Source organism: Aotus nancymaae, unplaced genomic scaffold, assembly GCF_030222135.1.
Source record: "Aotus nancymaae isolate 86718 unplaced genomic scaffold, 86718_ANA_hifiasm-v0.15.2.pri h1tg000020l, whole genome shotgun sequence".
NCBI classification, from domain to species: domain Eukaryota; kingdom Metazoa; phylum Chordata; class Mammalia; order Primates; family Aotidae; genus Aotus; species Aotus nancymaae.
In genome coordinates this window covers 22810164-22833732 of record NW_026988432.1, presented here as the reverse complement: position 1 = coordinate 22833732, position 23569 = coordinate 22810164, and the positions used below count along the sequence as shown (strand labels likewise).

Below are 23569 nucleotides of genomic sequence, written 5' to 3'. Positions count from 1 at the left end.
GCATTCAGGCTCAAGTAGAAGAGGCAATTGATAAAGATAAGTAGTCCTTTGATAAATTTGTTGATAAAGAAAGTACTTCATTGATACTTGGAGAATTCGCACCTAAAGTCGCTTGGGGTTTTGTCATCTCATAGGCATACAGCAGTGAAATACATACCTGCACACAAACATTCACATGTATTCCCCTAATCAACTGCTATATATTTATTTTAAGTAGAAAATTGCTATGGTGTGACTTTTAAATATTTTCCTCCTATTATTCTTGACACTACAGTTATGCATAGGATCAAAATGGTTCAACAATGTTTTTTCCGTCATTTCAAAGGAAAACATCCTGGAGTCTATCAGCTACCTGTATTTGAAGCTACTTTATCAAACAAAAGTCAAAATAGAAAACTAAACTAAAATTTTTTAAATGGAAAAGTCTGGCATAGAAGAGAGGCATGTTTGAGGGGGAAAATGTCCATGATGGGTTTGGACTTGACTGGGACAATTTCTTTCCAATCTTGTAAAAGAAAATAGAATTCCCCTGAGTGGCAGCCACAGACAAATTGACGTGTTCAGACTAAAATGTGTCCTTGTTCAGAATCAGGAAAGAGCAAAGACTCTTGCTGGGGATAGGAGAAGCAGTGGGAGAGAGTCAGACCAGGAAGTAAAATTCAAGTTTATGAGACCTTGTGCTGCCACTGTCTAAAAGCTACCTGTGGCTCTCAGGTGTCCCGTCTGCGTGTTGTTGGAAACTTGATCTACTTAGGTCCTAGTTTCTTTATTGCTATGAATTGGGATTGGATTTTATAATAATCAACAATGCAAGGTAGTTATTTTGTCATTTTCTTCAAAAATTTATTATCTATTATTCAACTATTATGCTTGGAACAACTCTGGAACTTATGTTTCTTGCAAATACAACATTAGAAATCTGGAAGGAATAAGTGAGTTCAGGAAGCCTACTAATCTCACATGTAATCCTGAATATAAATAGTAATGGTGAATATAAATAATAAAAAATTTTATTAAGATTGTGTAATTCTGAGAGAAACAGGTAATTAGATAGATAATTAGAGAATTAGATAGATAGATAGATAAATGATAGATAGATAGACAATAGATAAACAGGTAGATAAAATCCCTTATAACACATCAACTTATAAAGACAATCTTCAAGGTATGTATCTAGCAGCTTGCATAATTATTTCTCTGCCACATTTTAATTAATAATCAATTGAGTATTTAAAACACCAAATTATTTACAATTTTGTTTTAATTATTTCAGTGTCACTACCTATTAATCTACCAATAAATGTCATAAAGCAATAAGGGCAACATGTCATAAAATATAAATATATTTTTTCATATAAACATTTATTTTCAAAGATGAGACTATAACCCAACTGTTGGCTGGCAGCAGAACCATGGCATAGTGACCAAAATGTGTACTCTTTAAGGAACATACTCTAATAAATTCACACTTGGTTTTTCAAATGTGATTTTAGTGGTGAGGGGTATCATGTGTGGAAATGTGGGAAATTTTTATTTACATCAAAAATTGGATGTCAAAATAAAGGTAAAACTGGCTGAGTCTTACAAAATAGTGATGAAGCTGGAAAAATTTAAGAAATTTTAAAAGCATCAAAAAATTCAACCAGGTGGAGAAAGACACGACTTAGCAACCACATATATAGAAAATTACTTAGTAGTTTGAATTCTCAGTAAGCTCAATGTGAGTGGAAAATGTGATGTGGCTACTAGAAAGGTGAATGTGTGCTTAGGCTACATTAAAGGGAACAAAGTATCTAAAACATGGGAGGTGACAGTCTAATAATTTGTATTACTGGATGGATGCCTTGGCTCACTCTTGTAATCCCAGCACTTTGGAAGCCTAGGCAAGTGGATAACTTGAGATCAGGAGTTCAAGACCAGCCTGACCAACATGGTGAAACCCTGTCCCTAATAAAAATACAAAAGTTAGCCAGCTGTGGTGGTGCTCCTGAGAAGGAGAATTGCTTGAAACTGGGAGACAAAAGTTGCAGTGAGCCAAGATCACACCAATGCATTTTAGCCTGGGCAACAGAGTAAGACCCTGTCTCAAAAAAAAAAAAAGTACTTATTACTCAGTGAGGGCTCCCCTGTGATTCTGTGTTCAGGGCTTCTAACATTAGGAGGGCTCTAGATTCATTAAAAATCATATCGAGGAAGTTTTTAAGAGGATGAAGAAGTTTCAAACTTTTTCAAAGGATGAACAGAGGATATTTTGTTTGGTGATAAGAATGGTTAACAGTAACCTTAACTCTTACTTATGATTTGTCTTTAACAATTGACTGTGATCTGTCTTTAACAATTTGAATGGCTGTTACATGAAAGAGGAATGAGACTTGTACTTTAGGGCACAATAAGAGACCTTTTCTAGACCAATAGTGGAATCTCAGTGAGAGCTCAGTGGACCTCATTAGGGATGGTGACTCCTGTGGCAGAGAGAGATGTTTCATGGCAATGTGGTGCAGAGGGAAGAACGTGGTTTGAGGAATCAGATAGATCTGTAGGCAACCCTTAAGAGTGCCACTTACGACTTATCTCTGTGATCTATACTTCCTTAAAAGAAAAATGGAAAGAGTGCCTTTCAAGGTTACCAGAATGATTATATAAGACAATATATGTAAAGCACTGAAAACAATAGGTATCCAGGAAACGTTAGTTCCTTTTCTTCTTCCTTTTGTCTCTGGCAGTGATTAATTTTTGAGTGAGTGCTGACATTTTAAGGTGAGTATACTAAGGATTCAAGTTTCCAAACAGTGATTGAACTACATGACTTTAATGTACCTTACTTGCCTTATTGAAATTCCATATAAAAATGCAATACTGGATTTATTTATAGCAGTTGTGTATGTTCTTTAAAAGATAATGTTTGTAGCCTGTATTTGTCCATTTGCATGCTGCTATAAAGAACCGCCCAAGACTGGGTAATTTATAAAGGAAAGAAGTTAAATTTCCTCACAGTTCAGCATGGCTTGGGAGGCCTTACGAAACTTACAATCATAGCATAGGGTACCTCTTCACAGGGCAGCAGGAGAGAGAATGAGTGCCTAGCAAAGAGGGAAGTCCCTTATAAAACTACTAGATCTCGTGAAAACTAACTCACCATCCTGAGAACAGGATAAGAGAAACCACCCCCATGATTCAATTATCTCCACCTGGTCTCTCCCATGACGTGGGGATTATGGGAATTACAATTTAAGGTGAGATTTGGGTAGGGACACAGCCAAACCATATCATAGCATATGCAATGTGTTCATAAACACTAGCTTATAGAAAATTTAAAGAACTCTTTGGCATGTAACTTGTTATGGAAATAATTGATGAACCTGCTGCATAATAAAGTGAAAGAAGACAGCTCCAATATATTGATATTTTGTGACAGGTCAACCATGAGACCTGCAGATGACCTGAAAGTTAGACCAGAACTAATTTAAAGCATTTCATTTTACATGAAACAGCCTGTATTTTCATAAGCAAGGTCCAATATACTAGAAGTTTACTTTTTAATGTTGTTGAATAATAATTCAAGTAAGAAAGGCTCTAGACCCACTTTTCCCCCCAAGTTACTCAATAGCCTATCATATTTTAAATAAAAACTCAAGTATCATAAATCTGAAGGTTGCAAAGTATATTCAGAATTCCAATTTAATTTATCTAGGTGAAATTGTCATTAAACTGATGACCACAACATTAAGAAAAGGTGGTTGGCTGAAATGAATTTTTAATATCACACTGAAGTATGACATCATTTTTGCTGATTTTCAGGTTTCCAAAAAATTTGTTGTGTTTAGCAGTAAGATTTTCCCTGCCTTTTAAACTAGCCCGCGTTATAAACATCTATCACGCAGACTAGACCACTGTCCCTGCTGTTTACTAATATTCAGCAGAGTTGCTTTCAAATGGTTTGTCACACACACACACACACACACACACACCCCCTCCGTTAGGAAGTGGATTTCTAATTTCACAGATGATTAAAAATAAACACACAAAAAGTCAATTTTATGTATATTTTGAAGGGCACATAGATTTAATTCTACAGTAATAATATTTGAGAAACATTGTTTTAAGTTCTTGTAAATATAAGTTATACAATTTTCTTTATATAAACAATTCTACCTTCAAATTGTGAATCAGCATCATTAATTTTACAGTAATTTCATTCATTCTGTAAGGGCAATTCTACCTTTTCAAGCATTATATTGCCAGTTTTGAAATACATCTGTTTTGAAAAGAATATCTAGACTGCTAATGGGTTTTGCCTGTTGGCAAGGATACAGCAGAATAAATAATAACTAAAAATCCATGTTGGCCTGTTGTCTTCATTGTCATATCAAAATAAGATTTTATTTTTTAAAAAAACAGTTTCTATTTTTTTTTTTTTTTGAGACCGAGTTTTGCTCTTGTTTCCCAGGCTGGAGTGCAACCTGGCTCACTGCAACCTCCGCCTCCAGAGTTTAAGCATTCTCTTACCTCAGCCTCCCAAGTAGCTGGGATTACAGGCATGTGCCACCATGCCCTGCTAATTTTTAGTAGAGACAGAATTTCACCATGTTGGCCAGACTGATCTTGAACTCCTGACCTCAGCCTCCCAAAATGCTGTGATTACAGGTGTAAGTCACAGCACCCAGCCCAGAGTTTCTATTTTTTAAAAAATCTAAATTTGTTAAATACTAATTGACACAGGATGGTAGAATGTCAGATGTATAAAGTAAAAAGTGAAATGTAAGTCTAAGACACAGAAAATTGTGGAAAGCCAACTTTGATTTCAAATTCAACTTCGTAAATATGATTTGGGATTTTCTTAGTGGGTGAATAAGGGGAGGTAGGTAAGGTCCATTCGCCTACTTTCAAGAGCTTCAGTTCTGGTAGTGGGATGCCTCAGAGGCAGATAGCAAAAGTGTATGCGTTAAAACAAATGTGCATAAAGGATTTGTTAGACAAAAAACTAAATATTTGTGTGTAAGTCCTTAATATTAAAGATATTTGTATATTGTTTTAAAGAAATTTAGATTTGTCTTTTAGATATAATCAAATACATTACTATAAATTAATTTTTTTCCTTTTAATATAATCAGGAAAAATCCACTGCATTTAGCAACAGCATATCTTTGGATAAAATTGTTTACAGTTAAATGTCTTGTTTCAGCATCAATGAGAAAATACACATTATTGTGCTACTGTTTAAAATTCTAGTGCTTCTTTATTTTATATGATGTTTTATTGTTTCATATATAGAATATTAAAATCACCTTAACAGCTGGCCAATGAAATAATCACATTCCACACTATAGCTCCCTGACTACAACTGAACACTCTGCACAAAATATGGCAACTTTGAAGGTCTCTGAAAGGACTCTGAAAAGTAGATAAGAACAACGAGACTCATAGGAAAGCCAGAAGTAGAGTGGGGACTGAGCAGTGAATTTCCTGGGGTTTTTATTATATTCTGTATATCCCAACAGGCTCCGGATCTGTCTAAACTGCAGAGCTTTGAATACAAACACAGCAAGGAAAGCTCCAAAAAAGTTTACTTCCTCTGGCCAGAAGATGGGAGTTGGGTAGGGGTGGGGAGGCTACAGAAAAGCCTTTAGACTGTTTTTGGACCTCTCCATCCAAGTATCAGCAAAGAACTAGCAGCCCTCCCCCCCAGTATGGGGGTGGCAGTGGGGATGGCATCCTCAGTGGGGTGAAGTTTTTGTTACTTTTTACTCTTGCCCCTCTCAGCTGGATAGACAATCTCAGACCCTGAGAGATGGAGCCCGTGGTAACTATCCATCCAGAATTCTCTATCTAGCAAAATGAGATCTCTCAGAAATAGAGGCAAATTGAGAAAATTCTCAAGCAAAAACAAAATAAATTCATCCTAGTAGTTCTACTCTAAAGGAAATACTAATAGAAGTTCTTTGCGTGGAAGGGAAATGATTAAAATGGGAAACCAGCTGGGTGTGGTGGCTCCTGCCTGTAATCCCAGCACTTAGGGAGGCCGAGGCTGGCTGAGCACTTGAGGTCAGGAGTTTGAGACCAGCCTGGCCAACATGGCAAAACCTTGTCTCTACCAAAAATACAAAAAATTACGCAGTTGTGGTGGTGCATGCCTATAATCCCAGCTACTTGGGAGGCTGAAGCAGGAGAGTCCCTTGAACCAGGGAGACGGAGATTGCCATGAGCTGAGATCACACCACTGCACTCCAACCTGGAAGTCAGAGTAAGACTTTTTCTCAAAACGAAACAAACAAACAAACAAAAAAAAGGAAACCTGCCTACAAAGTCAGGAATTTTTCTTTAAAAACTAGTAGAAATCTTAAATGTTTGAGTAAACAACATGGGTTATTTTTCACCTCTTATATTCATTATAACGTATGTGACTGTTAAAATGTTTTTTGCATAGGCTGTCATAGACTGATGTAGCTACCTATGAAAATTATATCATCAAGGAGACAGTCTACAGGGACTTATATATTTGTAAAGTTTCTATTTATTAGTACTATTTGGAATACAAAAATATTGCTATAAGGAGATTCGGGAAAATTAAAAGGGAAACTTAAATACAAGGAGTCTAGGAATGATAAGTTTAAATATTTACCCAGTTAGAATTCTGAGATAAGAGACTAGGGAGAAAAGGAGAGGAGTGATATTCTAAGGTTAATAACCAAGAGTTTTCCTGAAAAAGGCCAGAAGAAAGATACTAAGCACACTTAACCCCAAGAAGGGTATATAGAAAGGAGCCTACATGCTCTATAAATATATTAGAGTTAGATGGGGGAACCCCAATGACAAGAGAAAATTTGAATAAGTTTAAAAGCAAGGTGGAATTAAATAACTAGGAAACAATAACATGGAAAATGGGGGCTACTGTCTGATTTATAGCATTCTAAAATACTTTGTATTGCTTAAGAGGAGGTTAGTTCTGTTAGTCAGCGTCAGACTTCCTTAAGTCAAGTATAAGTGTTATACAGTTGTTGTAAAGGAGTAAGAGGGAATTTTTAAAGCCTGATTAACCCATAGAAAGTAGGCAGGTAGAATAGTAAAAACAAGCAAAGCAACAACAAAAACAGTAAACAGAAAGCACAAAATAAATCCACCATCAGAGAACATGATGCTATAAATGAGTTAATCTAATCACTTTAGATTTTTAAAACATAATCCCACTTACGTGCTTCTTAAAAGAGATATTCTTAAGACAAAAGGACAAAAAAAAATGTGGAAAGTTAAGACCAGACTCATATTGAGATTGTTCACTTAATGCCTTTTGCCTTAAATGACTCTCGAAGAGTTCTAATTTACTGAAGACTCTTTTTCTCCATTTGGTATAATTCACCAAGGAAAGATGCAATAAGAAGTGATAATTTGGGTTTTTTTGGGTAAAGTCATGCTCACCAGTTTACTTGGTGTAACATTTTCTGGTCAGAGAATATCTTAAAAAACTAATTTGTATATTCATAATTCAAATTGTATATTGTGTTTGGGTAAACCCAAAACAGAGAGGTGAAGAGGTTACATCTTTTATGACGTTTTAGTCTGTCACGTACATCACTGTTTCCACAGATTTAGGAAGTGCTCTTGTGTTTAGGCTTTATTTTGCCTGGAAGATGTTATCTGGACTTATGACTATGTTCAGGTGCATTTGGAATGAAAGATTAACCATAAGTTCTGAAAAGTTGAAAAACAGGTGCTGACATAAGACTGCACCTTCCAACAAATGCACAGTTCTCCACCAATGTCCTCCCATTATCAAGTCTTCCTCACCTGACAAGTACAGTAAATCTTCATCATGCTATAGTTATGTGCATGCTGCATTTATTTCTTTTTAATTTATTTTAAATTACATACATGATATGGTTTGGACATGTGTCCCCTCCAAATCTCGTGTTGAAATGTAACCTCCAATGTTGGAGGTGGGACCTGGTGGAGGTGTTTGGGTCACAGCGGTTGATGCCTCAGGAGTGGGTTGGTGCTCTGCCTGTGGTTATGAGTTCACATGAGAGCTAGTGTTTATGGAGCCTGGCTCCACCTCTCTCTCACTCCCTCTCTTACCATGTAATGTGCTGGCCCCCCTTCACCTTTTGCTATGAGTAAAAGCTTCCTGAGCCCTCACCAGAAGCAGATGCCAGCACTATGCTTCCTATACATCCTGCACAACCATGAGTCAAAATAAATCACTTTTCTTTATAAATTACCCAGTCTCAGATATTCCTTTATAGCAATGCAAGAACATACTAACATGCTATATAACTTTGCTTACATTGTTATTGTTTTTCTATCTGTGAAAGCTTTTGACAATCTTAGATTAGGATAAACACGTCATTTTTGCTACTGAGACAATAGTCATATGTATTTTTTCATTTGAGATTATTTAATTTGGCAATAAGGATTTTAGAAATAAATTAATGTCACTAAACAAGGGGTAGGTATAATACACAAATGTCTAATGAACAGATATGAAATGAAGGCTGGAGTAGCAGTAATCACAGTAGGGAAATAAATGTTAAAGCAGAAAAAAATTAGGATTTAAAGGGACTGTGAAATGATAAAAAGTTATAGTTCACTAGTTCAGTATATACTGAACCTATGAGTACCTAATGATTAACCTAAAATGTACTAACAATATATACAGCAAGAAAAATGAACAAATCCACTATCACAGTGAGACATTTGACCAAAGTCCTTTCAGAAACTGGGCAAAAATTCCTAAGGATATACAAAGTTTGAACATTACAATTTAAATCTCAATCTAATGGATGCATATGAAATCTGCAACCAATGAAGTTATTCTTTTTTAAGTATACATAAACATTCTTTTTATGCATAAACATTTACAAAAATGTACTAAGTTCTAACAAAAAGCCTCAACAATGACACAGATCAATGTCATACAATTAACATCTTTTACTCACAATATTAAAAAATTATTTTGTAAGCTATTTTAGTATAATACTAGGATATAGAAATTTTTATGACCCTTAACAGACCATTCCAATTTCTTTCCTTGATAAGTTTTAATTGTTTAAAATTTTCCATTTGACTGAATTTAAATTAGATCAAATTTTCATTTCAGATCTTTAGCAACTTTGTTGTCTGTCTAAAAAAAGGTGGGAAGACATACTGAGTATTGTGTAAGCTCTCTGATAAACAATGACCCTATTTTATGTCTTGGCAAGAAGAAAACTCTAGGAAAGACATAAATCTTGTCTCTTTCTATGTGCATATCAAAAGTTATCTATCTAAAGAACAAATGGCTCAATAAAAGAGTGATTGCTCCTGGCAAAGTAATCATTTAAATGGTACTTTTTCATTTAGAATGGATTATGGTAGTTGTTATTACAATAAAAAGATTTGGTGTATTCCAGATCTGTTTGAGTTCTTTTCAGAATGTTCAAGTTTATTTCTTTCAATAATATTCTGTCTCTGTTAATGTATTCAAATTTTCAGTTTTAGGATATTTAAAGTGACGTTTGAAAGAGACATTTGAAATCTTAGCCAACACCCCCAGTTTACAGATGACAAGCCTGAAGTTCCAAGTGGCCAGGTGCAGAGTCGAGTGTCATGAAACATCATTTCTGGAAGCAGAAGTCATGGCTCATGATTCTCAACCAGGTGTTATTGTACCAGAATATAGTTTTGTTAAAATATAATTTTAAAAGAAAAAGTTATAACTCTCAGGAAATACATAATCAAGATGTGTAAAAGATTTTCTTTAACGTATTAGTTAATAAAGAATATCAGTAAGATATAATGACCAGTTCAGAGTGCATTCAAGAAATTAGATATTAATAATCAATTTTAAAAACAAATATTAGGATAAGATTGCTAAGTTAAAAATAAAAGGTATTGAGATTTTCTGTTCCACCAGACAAGTTATTTATATTTCTGCAAGATAAACCTCTATAGGTTAACAAGTAACTTCACCAAATCTGGGACTTTTAATCAATAGTAACATTGATACGAACAAAATCCCTTCTCTTAGGCAATCCTAAGTGGCCTTTTCCCCCATATGTTGTTAAGATAACTTTCTGCTCATCTTTTGCCTTATTTCCATTGTTTAGATTAGGTCAACTAACTAGACCTATATGTCAAATTCATTTCATTTCATTTCGTAAATGAAATCTTTTTATATTTTATTTTTTTTAGAAATGGGGTCTTGCTCTGTTACCCAGGCTGGAGTATGGTGGCATGATCATAGCTCACTGTAACTTCAAACTCCTAGGCTCAAGCAATCCTTCTGCCTCAGCTTCCCAAGCTGGGACTACAGATACACACCACCATGCCTGGCTAATTTTTAAAACTCTTTTGTAGAAATGGGGTCTTGCTATGTTGCATAGGCTGGTCTCGAACTCCTCAGCTCAAGAGATCCTCCTGCCTCTGCCTCTCAAAGCACTGGGATTACAAGCATGAGCCACCATGCCCAGTTGTAAATGAAGTCTTTTTAGAGCCTATGTTTAATTTGATTATTTCCAGGGGTGCATCAGTATCATTAATTAATCGTACAGTTCTCCTTGAGTTTGTTCTGCCAGTATAGAGCTCTACAATATTGAGCAATCACTAAGGCAACAAAATTCACTTGTCTAGGAATTTTCAGAAGGAACTTGGGCTAGACTCTTGATCTCTCTTGCTCTTCTTTTCTAATGCTAGGAAACCAACCCCAAAACATTCCCTCCATTAGACTTCGCTTGTAGTACCTATACATTTAGGTGAAAGCTCCCTTTATAGAGTACCCTCCCCACCCCACCCAAATTTGCTAAGCTCCTTAGCCTTCCAGAAGTTTACTTCTTTCCTATTCCCTGTGCTAGGACTCTAGAAGCAGGTCCTGAATCAACTCACATATGTTCCTTGATGGTGAGTTGCCATACTTGATTAAATATGAATCCTTCTCAAATATGACACTCCAAGTATAGATTAGGTTGCTACAATGATTTATGCAGTTATGCTCTGGTAAAAATAGGCACAGATTCTTGTCAATGCTATGCAAATAACTTATTATCTTAGAAAGTAAGAATACTCTAAAAATATTTGCTTCCAAATTCTGAGTGGGTCGGTGACACCTAGATACCATTTAGAACATTTAAGTTTACAATAGCATAATCTGCTAAGGAAAGGGTTAAAGATAGCTGAAGAAGAAAGATAAAGTGTTTTCCTATATACTTACTAAAAGTAGAAAATTAAAACAATGCCAGCCATATTCCAGACAAATAATCACAATTAAATTTTCCTCATGAGCTCATTTAGTCCTGGTGATTAATTTTTCTTGCCCTGGATCTGAGGTCAGCAATCTGCTTTCATGTAAAATGCCTGCTTCTGGACTGAAAGGAGCCTAGGAGATCGTGACTCACTCCACTGTAGAGTCTGAGAGTTGTCTAAGCCATGAGAATTTGGAAACCTATCCCTCAGAGCCTGTTCTTTGCAGAGTACTTGGTATGCTGTCTCTTCTGTGAAGCTCTGGAACTGTCTTTGGTGCAAGATACCAGTTCTAGCCTATAATATATAGCAGAGACTTCAGGCAAGCACCAAGAAGCAGAGATCTATTTGCTGATGAGACTGGCTGTGATTAATTTATTATGATAACCAATAATATAAGAAGAAAGATCCTCTAATAGGTTCTCATAATGACTTAATCAATGTTTTCTCTGAGGGTAAGATTAGATTATGGAAGGCACTGAAGAATCTCCAAGGCCTTTTCAAAAAGCACATAATTTCTGATATTGTTATATGAATATTTTAGTTATATAAACAGCCTAAGGAAGTCTGGGCATCTCCTTTGATTTTATCATTCTTTCCATGAATCTCTTGCAATAGTATTAAATAAATTAGTAAATATGAAGCCACCAAACAAACCTAATTATTTCTAGTATCTTTCATTTTATAAGGTAAAAGAACAAATTTCTCAGGTACCCTCTAGGAAACCTCAGAAATAATTCTATGGGTGAATTTTAGGGGATCCAAAGCTGAAATATAATTTTCAAATTATGAATCTCAGGCAAACATAAATGTACATATGTGAGTGATTTTTCTATAACATTAATTAATGAGGGAACTAGATGTTGTGATTGGTTCAAGAAAAATGTGAGAATTATGTATATCTAGACAATTTAATAAAGATTTGTTAAAATAAAATTACTGATCCATATTATAAAACTGGCTGATATTTCTACCATAAATGTTTGGCATTACGTGTTCTGCCAGGCAAAAATTATTTGCATAACAAATAATTTTACAAAGACTAGCATCCTTCATTAATAACAAAATGTGAGACAAACTAAGTGCATTCCTCTGTAACTGTGCTGTCCAGTGAGGTAGCCACTAGCAATTTACATGTGACTATCTAAATATAACTTTAAATTAGTTAAAATTAAATATAATGTAAAAAAGCAGTTCCTCAGTCACACTGTCCACTTTTCTTGTGCTCAGTAGCCACACTTGCTGAGGCTACCATGCTGAGCATCACAGAAATTTCTTTGGGACAGAGCTGTGCCTATCTAGACAATGCTTGGGTGACCATGGCCCTTGTATGATATTATCGGGATATACTAACAACCTATTTGCCTTATTTTTTTTAAGTTTCAGATAAATTTTCTGAAAATTCTGTCACTTTTGTGATAGAATTTATAACCATTTAAAAGTAAAATAGGTAGTAAATGCCTGTTGGTTGAAAATACTTTACATATATCATGATCATGCCAAACTGGATAATTTTATGAGTAAACCAAATGATACATAATATTTTTGGTAGTGTCATATTTTAAAGAAGTGGCTTTAGAGCAACACACACTTTTTAAAAAGTATAATATTACCAAAAATATAGTATGATTACTCGGTTTACTTGGTTTCATTGGGGCTGATTCAGTCAACCCCTACAAAAGCATGCAGTTGGGATATTTGTGAATGGTCTGGTAAAACTGAGGGAGGCCAAACTGAGAAGGTAAGGCAACTGCAATATCTAAGAAAATTTGTGCTGCCTTTTGCTTCATATAGAATTTTATTTTTCTATGCTCAATTATGATGAAATGGAATTACAAATGTTGCTGCAAAAGTAACTTTCATATTCAATAGAACTTAATTTTTATAATAGCACCCAATAGAGCAGTAAGGAAATACAACATTATCTAATTGGATGTTATTAAAACGGAGATAGTTAACTTTATAATAAAAACCTACTTTACTTTACCATGGTTTTCTCATTAGTAAAATGAAAGTCTTATTTCTCTGAATTTGATTATTGCTGTAAATTTCTTCATTTAATAAAGAAATGGCTATTAATAGCTATTAAGTGCCTATTACATAAACAAGATAGAAGCAGGGTCTTCCCATCTGCAGGGTACAAAGTATAAAGAGGATAGAAAAATGAATAATTAGTAAGTTTCCTGAGGAAATACAAAGGGAAGGCTTCTCTAGTCTCTGGGTGTGTGTGTGAAGGATCCAGTCAAGAAAGTCATCTCCAAGAAAGTGAAATTTAGATAGGATCTGAGGATAAGTCAGGATTTTCTAGGCTAAGGGGGGGTTCTAGAGGGAATTGAGTGGGGAATTTCGGGGAGGAGATATCATGTAGAAAAGCTCTGACAAAAGAGAGCATGAGGATTTGAGTTTTAGATTGGATGGGACACCACTGGAGGGTTGTATGTAATGGTAAAGTATAAACAAATAAGCTGTGTTTTGCCAAAGAGAAATATACACTCACCCATGGTAATGTAATCATCAGGAATTGAAAGCATTAGGACTTGAAATAGCATTTTTAAAAACGTTATAATTTCCTTTTGTGGCAAAAAGAAAGAGAACAAATTGATGTAGATTATCTTCATACATCAAATTGCATGAGACTACATAAGACCAACACCAAATGACATACTTCTCGTTCACAATTGCTCAAAATGTTTCTGTCTTTTGGAGAAAACCACCTCCATAGTCAAGTGGACTTTCCACAAAGATCAGTTTTGAACCATATTATAGTTTACTCATTCACTGTTGACCCTATGGGTTGTCTTATGCATACAAGGCTTATTTCCTGGATGGGTTAAGAGTTAAGTCTTGGACGGGCTTATTGACTTTAGGCATCAAGAAGGGAAAGAGGCTACTCCCTTTGTCTAGGATAACAACCACAATTTTATTACCAAAAGTAACTCAACCTTTATTTATAGTTTCAATTATAGGTCATCTACATTAAGATACCTAAATAACATTAAATTTGATTGCAGAGTTTTATATTAGCCAATGAGTAGATTGGTCAAAATTTAATTTTAAAGTTTATATGGTACATCTTGGCATCATCTGTCTCCCTTTCCACACACCTCTTATGATATATTTATCCAACTCTGTTAGAAATACGTGTTGCTATGTTTGGCATTCTTTCTCGACTGTGAGCACATAATAATCTTTGTATTTCCAGCAGTTAGCACAGTGCCTGCCAAAGAGAGATGCTCAATATATATTTATTGAAAGACTAAACAAGTGAAAAAATGAATGTGAACATACCAGGAGAAAAGAGAAGTCTTTAAATTATTTGACTGATTCTCTTAAATAAATGAATTTTTCACTTCAAATGGATGTGATCACATTTAAATTATTTGACTAAATAATATTGAAGAGGCAAGATTTTTCAAACCTAAGAATATCAGTATAATCATTCACAATATGTTTATCTTTTATTGAACACCTACTAGGTTCAAATCAGCCATAAAAAGAGGTATCAGTCAAGCTTCTTGCCTTCTAGAAACTTGTGACAAAGTTGAACAAGAAAAAAATGTACTTAAAAATGTAATGGCCAATGTAGAAAATGTGTGCTAACTGCCAAATGAGTACAATAAAAATTTAGAGACCCCAGACTTTGAAAGGTAAAGAAAAAGCCTCTTATAAATCAAAAGTTTACAAGAGAGAAGAGCTTACATATTTTAACAGACTCCTCTGATTGTTCTTAGATGACTAACCACTGACTCATAATGTTGTCTTTCTGCATATATTTCTCAGTATTTATTTTATAGCTGACAGCCTTTGAATATATTACTTACATTTTCCACAAAAGAACTGGAAAAGAGGAGGAAATGAATATTTGTTGATCACCAATTGATATGTTTGGGCTCTGTGTCCCCACCTAAATCTCATCTCAAATTGTAATCCCCATAATCCTCACGTGTCAAGGCGGGGGATCTCGCGGGAGGTGATGGGATCGGGGGTGGTTTCCCCATGCTGTTCTTGTGATGGTGAATGGGTTCTCATGAGATCTGATGGTTTTATAAGTGGTAGTTTCATCTCTTGCTCTCTCTCTCACCTGCTGCCATGTAAAACATGCCTGACTCCCCTTCCATCATGATTTTAAGTTTCCTGAGGCTTCCCCAGCCATGCAGAACTGTGAGTCAATTAAATCTCTTTCTTTGTAAATTGTCCAGCTTCAGGAAAGTTTTTTACAGCAGTGTGAAAATGGACTAATGTATCTATCATATCCCAGGCACTGCAATCAAATTTTTCCATACTGTATCTCCACCTAAATCCCTTTTTAGAACATAACCACCGTCATCTGATTTTTAATTTAATCTGTATCTTTTGCTAGTTGTGGAACAAAACTTACCTGAATTTTTTTGTAAAGCAATTTTGTTGTAATATACTTTACCTAAAATAAGCTTCATCTATTTTAATTGTACAACTCAATGAGTCTTAAAAAATATGTATCTTTGCATAACCATGGGTGTCTTCAAGATAGAGAATATCACCCCCAAAATTTCCCTGATGCTTCTTTGTAGTCAACCCTAGCCTTGGGCTGCCTTTAATATGCTATTTGTCACTATAAGTTGATTTGTCTTCTCTGGAATTACATATAAATGTATCAGACAATATGTACTCTTTTGTATATGTCTGCTTTCACTCTATGTCATGTTTTTGAGTTTTGCTTTGTTTCTTTTTAATTTCTTAGTATTCAATAGTATTTCACCATATAGAAATAATACTTTTTGGCCAGGTGGGATGGCTCACTCCTGTAATCCCAGTACTTTGGGAGGCCGAGGAAGGCAGGTCACCTGAGATCAGGAGTTTGAGACCAGCCTGGCCAAAATGGTGAAACCCTGTCTCTACTAAAAACACAAAAAATTAGCCAGGTGTGGTGGTGGGTGCCTATAATTCCAGCTACTAGGGAGGCTGAGGCATGAGAATCACTTGAACCTGGGAGGTGGAGTTTGCAGTGAGCCGTGATTGCACCATTGCACTCCAGCCTGGGCAACAAGAGTGAAACTCTGTCTCAAAAAAAAAAATAAAGAAAAAATAAAGAAATACTATCTTGATGTATACTTAAATTCTTTCTTTCTTTTTTTTTTTTGTTTTTTTGACTACTATGAATAAAGTTGCTATGACCTTTGATCTTCAAATCTTTGTGTAGGCATATTTTTATTTCTCTTAGTGAATACCTAAGAGTGGAATGGCTGAACCACATGCTAAGTGTACATTCAGCTTTGAGAAGCTGCCAAATTTTATTCCAAAGTGATTGTTGCATTTTACTGTCTCTAGTAAATGTACGAGAGCTCTAGTTTCTCCACATTGTCATAAGCGTTTCATATTACTAATATTTTTAAGTTCAGCCTTCTAGTGGGTATGTAGTGGTATCTCATTGTGATTAATTTTCATTTCTCTGAAGCCCCAATGATATGGAACATCTTTATGTGAGCTTATTCAACAGTCATATATCTTCCTTTGATAAATGTCTACTCAAATCATTTGCCCACCTGGATGTGTAAGGGTTATCTCTGTATTCTGGATACAAATTATTTGTAAGATACATGTATTGCAAATATGTTCTTCTCTCATTCTGTAGCTTTCTTCTTTATTTTCATAACAGCTTAATTTGATGTAGTCCTACTTACCTATTATTGTCTCTTATGGTTTGTTGATGATCTGGTGACAAGTTCACAGTGAAGAATTCATCTCATGGCTACAATTATTAAGATTCAGTTACTTGATTTATTCTGCATAAGGAAGTAATATTAAGGATCTTCCTATAAGAATTATTGTATCTTATACTTTCTATTAGCTAATCTCCCAGATAATGAAACAACTCTCACACATTGTCCTCCTTACCCCTTAGATGTCTAAGTAGAAAGAGTTATAGAGCCTCAGGGATACAAAGGAAATGATAAGTCATTCTTGCTATCCTTACATTGAATAAACACTTTAGTAGTCAGACTATTTTTCCAACACACATTTCCAGGACCTATTTTTATTAAAGAGAGCAACGTAGCATAACTCATCTGGATATTAGAACAAGAAAGGAAATGAGGACCTTCTTTCCAATCTTTTATTTATAGGATACCTGCCTGAGTTTCCACAGCTTGACAGTGGAATGTCTCCGGTCAACGTATCACTTTCTCTCAAGTAGAATCATGACCCAGGAGTGGCTAAAGTGGTCTTGTTGGCACAGTGAGAGCTTTCTAATTAGTTAGAGCTAGGCATGCATGCTGGATTAGCAACTTTGGCAAGTCTCTTAAATGTTCTGAGCCACAGTTTCCTTCATATGTAAAATGTAAAGCTTGGGATATATAAGCCAGTACATAGCAGGCTCTCACTAAGTGGTAGTTAGATAGATAGATAGACAGACAGACAGACAGACAGACAGACAGACAGATAGATAGATAGATAGATAGATAGATAGATAGATAGACAGATAGATAATAGATAGATAAATATAGATAAATAGGTAGGTAATATAAAGAATGAAATGAGATTTTATTGCTAGTGTATTTTTTTAACAGAAGAAAGGGGGCTGAGAAATTGATGAAAACATAGCAAAACTAAAACCTTGGTGTTTATTTTCAATAAACTCTACCTAGGTTTTTGATCATGATGATAATCTAATAACCTACTTTCATAAGAATCATGTTATTCTGGAAGTCATGAATACTACATAATGTCCCTGGCATACCAAACCTAGGAGGCAAGTGGTATCACAAAAAATTTCAACAATAAGGCAAAATACAGTTAGATGTTATTAAGACAGACTGTATTTCTCTATGAGACTCTTTAAATTTCAAATTAGTAATTCAAAACTTGAGAAATACAAAAAGGCCACATTAGAACACTCACCTGCATTCCTTGGCCCACCCCACCCTGTCACCCATAGCCCTGCTCCTTATAGCAAAAGAGGTTTATTACTTATTCAGTATTTCTTTTTGCCAATACAGTCAAAGATGAATATTATATATGCTTTCCTCCCTTTTGTCACACAAAAATTAGTATACTAAGCTTACCGTTGTGCATCTGGCTTTTAAGAAATATAGTGGCCATGAGAAGCTACTAAGAGTCATTCCAACCTTATATACTGTGCTGCTGAAGCAAGAACTCTAAGCTTTTTTTTGTTCTTTTTTTGAGACAAGGTCTCACTATGTCACATAGGTTGGAGTACAGAGGTACAATCTCAGCTCACTGCAACCTCTGATTCTTAGGCTCAAGCCATCCTCCCACCCCAGCTTCCCAAGTAGCTGGGACTACAGGCATGCACCACCATGCCCAGCTAATTTTTTGTTTGTTGATTCGTTTATATATTTTACAGAGACAGGGTCTTGCCATGTTGCCCAGGTTGGTCTTGAACTCCTGGGCTCAAACAGTCCACCCACCTCTGCCTCCCAAAATGCTGGGATTATAGGAATGAGTCATTTCACCTGGCCTCTAAGCTTTTTTTAAGTAAAAAGTGACCTTCCTCCTGGCAATGGCTAAGTTCTCCTTTTGTCTAGGGACAGAAGGTGACAGTAGGTAAGAAGTCAAGGCATCTATAATATCTGAAGACATAGTCTAGAGTTAAATACTCGTGAAAACAAGCGTTGAGAATTCTGACATTCTACCTTCTGGCAAAATCAGTCTTAAGGGATTTGTTTTAGCCTGAAGGCCTGTGCTACAAATAAAAGTATATTTCATCATAAAAGTTGACACAGCTTTTCATAGAGGAGTGAATGTTTTCATATGCAAAGCTTGAAAAGGAAAGAGAATCTATAGCAGTCTTATTTTTCTAATTAGGAAGAATGACCGGGAAGATGCCTTTAAGCCAATTGTTTGCAAGGTGACTTTGTCACCCTGGAGGAAGCTGTAAGCCTCTTGAAACACTATCCTTTAGGAAATTTACAGGATAAATTTTTCTGGGAGTCATAATGGTGGGTGGAGCACTGTGTTGAAGTCATTATGGTACATGCAATTTATTTGATAACTATATTGTCTGGAAGCAGTTTCATCTTTCTGAGTTTATAAGCATCCTAGCTTGTTTTCCAAAATCCTAAAAGTATATGTATGTGATGTTACCTAAATCTATCAGAATGGAAGGCATGAGCAAGTTGGGGTCAGTGATACAAATATTAAAAAGTATAACATCATTTAAATCATTCATAATTTATTTACTAAGAATACGTTTGCTAGGTCTGCAATAGATTGACCTTCATTACTGTGTTTTGCCTCTGCTAATAATGAAGTTTATTTGCATTTTCTGAGTATAAAGCAAGTAATTATGAGAACAAGTGCCCTGAAGACAGCTGAGTGGTAGGTGTAAGGCAGTCTGGCTTCCAGATTTTCTGTTTCTAGATTGTGTGAGAGAAAACAGCAAATCTCTGGAGTCTAACAAGGAGGATGCTGCCCACTTGTATATCAAGACCAAAGGCTTTCAGTTGCATAACACTGTGGTTTCCTCTGTTAATGCTGGCCGTATCCCAGGAAGTTGATAACAGGGCTCATCCCTCCTAAAGTGTGCGGGAAAGCCTTGCAAATTTTGCATCTATGTCAACTCACCCTGTGAGGTCGGCTTTTGGCAGGTTGACCAGGCCACGTACTACTTTTGGAAGCCTGCAGAAGTTGCTGGCAATCCTCAGAAGTGTGTCTTCCAATTTGGAACAAGATTTTCAAGTCTAGATAGAAACAGAGAAAATCACTTTTCTTTCTGGGCCTCTATAACATAATCTCAAACATTCCTGGACACCCAGTCTTACTGTCTATGCCAATGACTGTATATCTGGCCGTTAATTTCATACTACTCTGCAGCATCTCATTCAGCTATTGTGCTATTTAGCTTTTACATACTGTAGTTTTCAACATTTTATGTCACCGTATTAACATAACTGTATTAGAAGCTCTTTTTGTGGTGGTATTCTAAAATATCAGCCTATATTGATTGAGTCCCTAGAATCATATCCTCTTCTAGGGGCTGATAATAGCATTCCTGTTATCTTGGAGCTCCGGACAGTACACTGCAAATATAGAAATGCATCTATGACATGTCAGATGTGAATAATTAATGAAGATCAAGGGCTGAGAGACTAGGGGCTGATATCCATTGAATCAGGAAGGAAGAAAACTCTGTCCATGTGGACCTTAGGCAGAGTCCTGAGTTCAGTGAGGGAATGAGCCATGTAGGTAATAAATGCAGGAAAGAGCACCTAAGGCAAAGGGAATGATGACTGGTGGAGGCCTGGTCCTTGCACAGCGGTGTGTTTGTCACATTCAAGGAAGAGCAAGAAGGTAAATATGGCTAGAACAAAAAGGGAGAGAGGAGGGTAATAGGAAGTGAGATCAGCTACACAACAGGGAGCCAGAGTGGACAGAGTGAATCATCTCATAGATTCTTGATAGAACTGTGGCCTTTATTCCCAGTGAGATGGGAAACGCTTGGAGAGGTAGAACCAATGAGAGACATGCACCGTCACATGTTAATGGTTCACTCGAGGGCTCTTAGGAAATCGATTGTAAAGGAGCTGGAGAGTACAGACAAGTTACAGAGATGTCACATCATAGTCCAGACAAGAGATGATAGTGGTTAAAACCAGTGTCTAGAGGAGTGAGTGTGACATAATTGATATCCAGCAATCATACCTCAAGAGAATTTGGGCCAAGCAATTTGCCTGAATCTATGCTTTTTACCTTTGTCCTACCTTATTAAAATAAACAGTGAATCAATGGTTTATTAGGAAAATAAATTGATTCATTCTTTGGAAAGTGTGTGAGCCATGGCTACTTGTATATCTCTTAGGTAGCTCATGTTGGACCCCGACAAAAAGATGAGCAGATCTGGATCTTTAATATTTCTTCTACCTTCCCTGTCTCATTTTAGGGCAAAGTTTTAGTTATTTATTTTTATTTCAAGATGTGATAAATCTAAGATAAGATAAAAACCTTTTTATATTTTCCTTTAAGATTTGCACTATACTGATGTTCTAGCATTTTGAGGCTGAGACAGTAGGTGACTATAGCTCATCACTAGCAATCTAAGCCCAACAGCTTCTTTCTTTTTGAAGGAGAATGTGGAGAAGATCAGGCCCAAGGCAATTTGAGGAAGAAAAATATTTCAGAAAATGTTCTTTCCATCACACACACACACAAAATGACAAACGTTTGGGGCAATGGATATGATAATTATTCTTATCACAATATAACCCCATAATTATGTACAATATCTATGTGTCCATTAAAAATAATAATAGCCTTTCCATGCTACCCAGAGAGTGTCCATATGGCATTATTTTGAATTCCCCTCAGAACTTAAAGGGAAACTTTTACAATGGCCAGAGCCGGTGATGTCCTGAACATGAAGGAGGAGGATGTCCTCATATTTCTTGCAGCAGGAATTCACTTGGGTGGCACCAAGCTTGACTTCCAAATGGAACAGTACATCTGCAAAAGGAAAAGTGTTGGCATCCACATCCTAAATCAGAAGAGGACCTGGGAGAAGCTTCCGGTGGTGGCTCACGCCATCGTCACTGTTGAAAGCTGTGCTGATATCAGTGTCATATCCTCCAGGAACACTGGCAAGTGGGCTGTGCTGAAGGTTTCTGCTGCCACTGGGGTCATTATTGCTGATTGCTTCACTCCTGGAACCTTCCCACACCAGATCCAGGCAACCTTCCAGAAGCCATGTCTGCTGGTGGTTTCTGATCCCAGCCTCTTACAGAGGCATCTTACATTAACCTGCCTACCATTGCTCTGGGTCACACAGATTCTCCTCTGTGCTATGTGGACATTGCCATCCCATACAACAATAAGAGAGGCCCTTCACTAGGTCTGATGTGATGGATGCCAGCCAGGGAAGTTCCCATGAATGCCCAAGGGAGGTCATGCCTGATCTCTACTTCTATGGAGATCCTGAAGAGATTGAAAATGAAGAACAAGCTGCGGCTGAAATTCCCAGGAGTAATTTCAGGGTAACTGGACTGCTGCATCTCTTGAGTTCACTGCTATTCAGTCTGCAGATACCCCTGGGCCTACTCAGCAGTTTCCTACTTAAGGCTGGAGCTCTCAGCCTCCCACAGAAGCCTGGTCTGCAACTCGACTCAGGTCACCAGATGGGTAGGAACAACCGCTGAGAGGTCTTAAGCTGTTCTTGCATAGACTCTAAAGCAAGATGGAAATAAGCTTGAGGGAAAATAACCATCAGCTTCTAAAAATACCACCATGGCACCTGTATACCTATGTAACAAACCTGCACGATCTGCACAGGTACCCCAGGACTTAAAGTATAATTAAAAAAAAAGTTAAAAAAAATGAACAAATAATAATAATAAAAGCAAAAAAACATATTTTAAAAAGAGTCTTTAGAAGCATTCACATAGTCAATCAGAATTTATAAATATTTATTGGGATATGGCAGTAGGTTGGCCACCATGCTGGCCAAGATAAATAGATACAAAGATGGATACTGCAGTCTGACTGATGAGAGAGCACCTAATATACAGTTAAGTAGAAGAGCGATGCCAGCCACAGGATACATACATGCAGGATGCCATATAAACTTAGAGAAGGGAGGCGATCTCACTCTGTATGGGTGAGGTGTGCCACAAGGTATTGATATGTGAGATGGGGCTTCAAGGAGATTGCAGGTGGTCAAGGAGGTCCACTGACAAGTTTTAGTCTTTTTTTGAGAAGATTGAAATTAGTAGGGACTCTCTCTAAAACTGAAAAAGTCCACAACTGAAGAAAAACTTAAAGATTACACCAGTGTCATCTGATGGCAAGAATATCCGTAGGTGAGGTCTCAGATATGAGGTAAGACTCCTAATTGCCAGTTGGATGAGGTAAAAACCATAAGGATGACTTTGGTATCTGGATGGTAAGAATATTACTGCTATTGGGAGGATTCACGGTAAGAACTGAGCCCTCTGTGGTGTCAATAATCTTTAAAGACTTGTTTTGGAGTATTGCCACATGGGTCATACTTTATTCCATGAAAAGTTTCCTGAAATTTTGCAAGGGTTTCTGAAAAACTAATTTGGCCTTATTTTATATAGATCAGAGATGCTAGTAGATATGAGTCTTACAACTAATTGTCTTTGTGTAGTTAACACTCTTTCCCTCTTTGGAGGCATTCAAGCTTGCTATTAAGATAGAGAGGCTGGAATAAATCAGCTTTGATGCAGATTCTGGCTCCAGTATCTACCTGCTGTCCTTCTTTACTTTAATTAGCCCTTCTTTTGTCATCTGAAAAACTGAGAGAATAAAATACCTTCATCACAGAATTATGATGGAAACACAATCAGTATATGTAAAGTGCTTAGCAAAACGGCTGGTGTGTGTGTTAAGTACCTAATAAGATTTCTTATGA

General features: G+C 36.3%; 1 protein-coding gene and 1 pseudogene across 2 annotated transcripts in view; both read left to right on the top strand.

Moving 5' to 3' along the window:
- The window catches only part of RAB27B (RAB27B, member RAS oncogene family), a 183523-nt gene that overhangs the window by 4648 nt on the left and 155306 nt on the right, over nt 1-23569 (top strand). The window lies entirely within an intron of this gene.
- On the top strand, nt 21533-22344 carry LOC105725266 (small ribosomal subunit protein uS2-like; annotated as a pseudogene).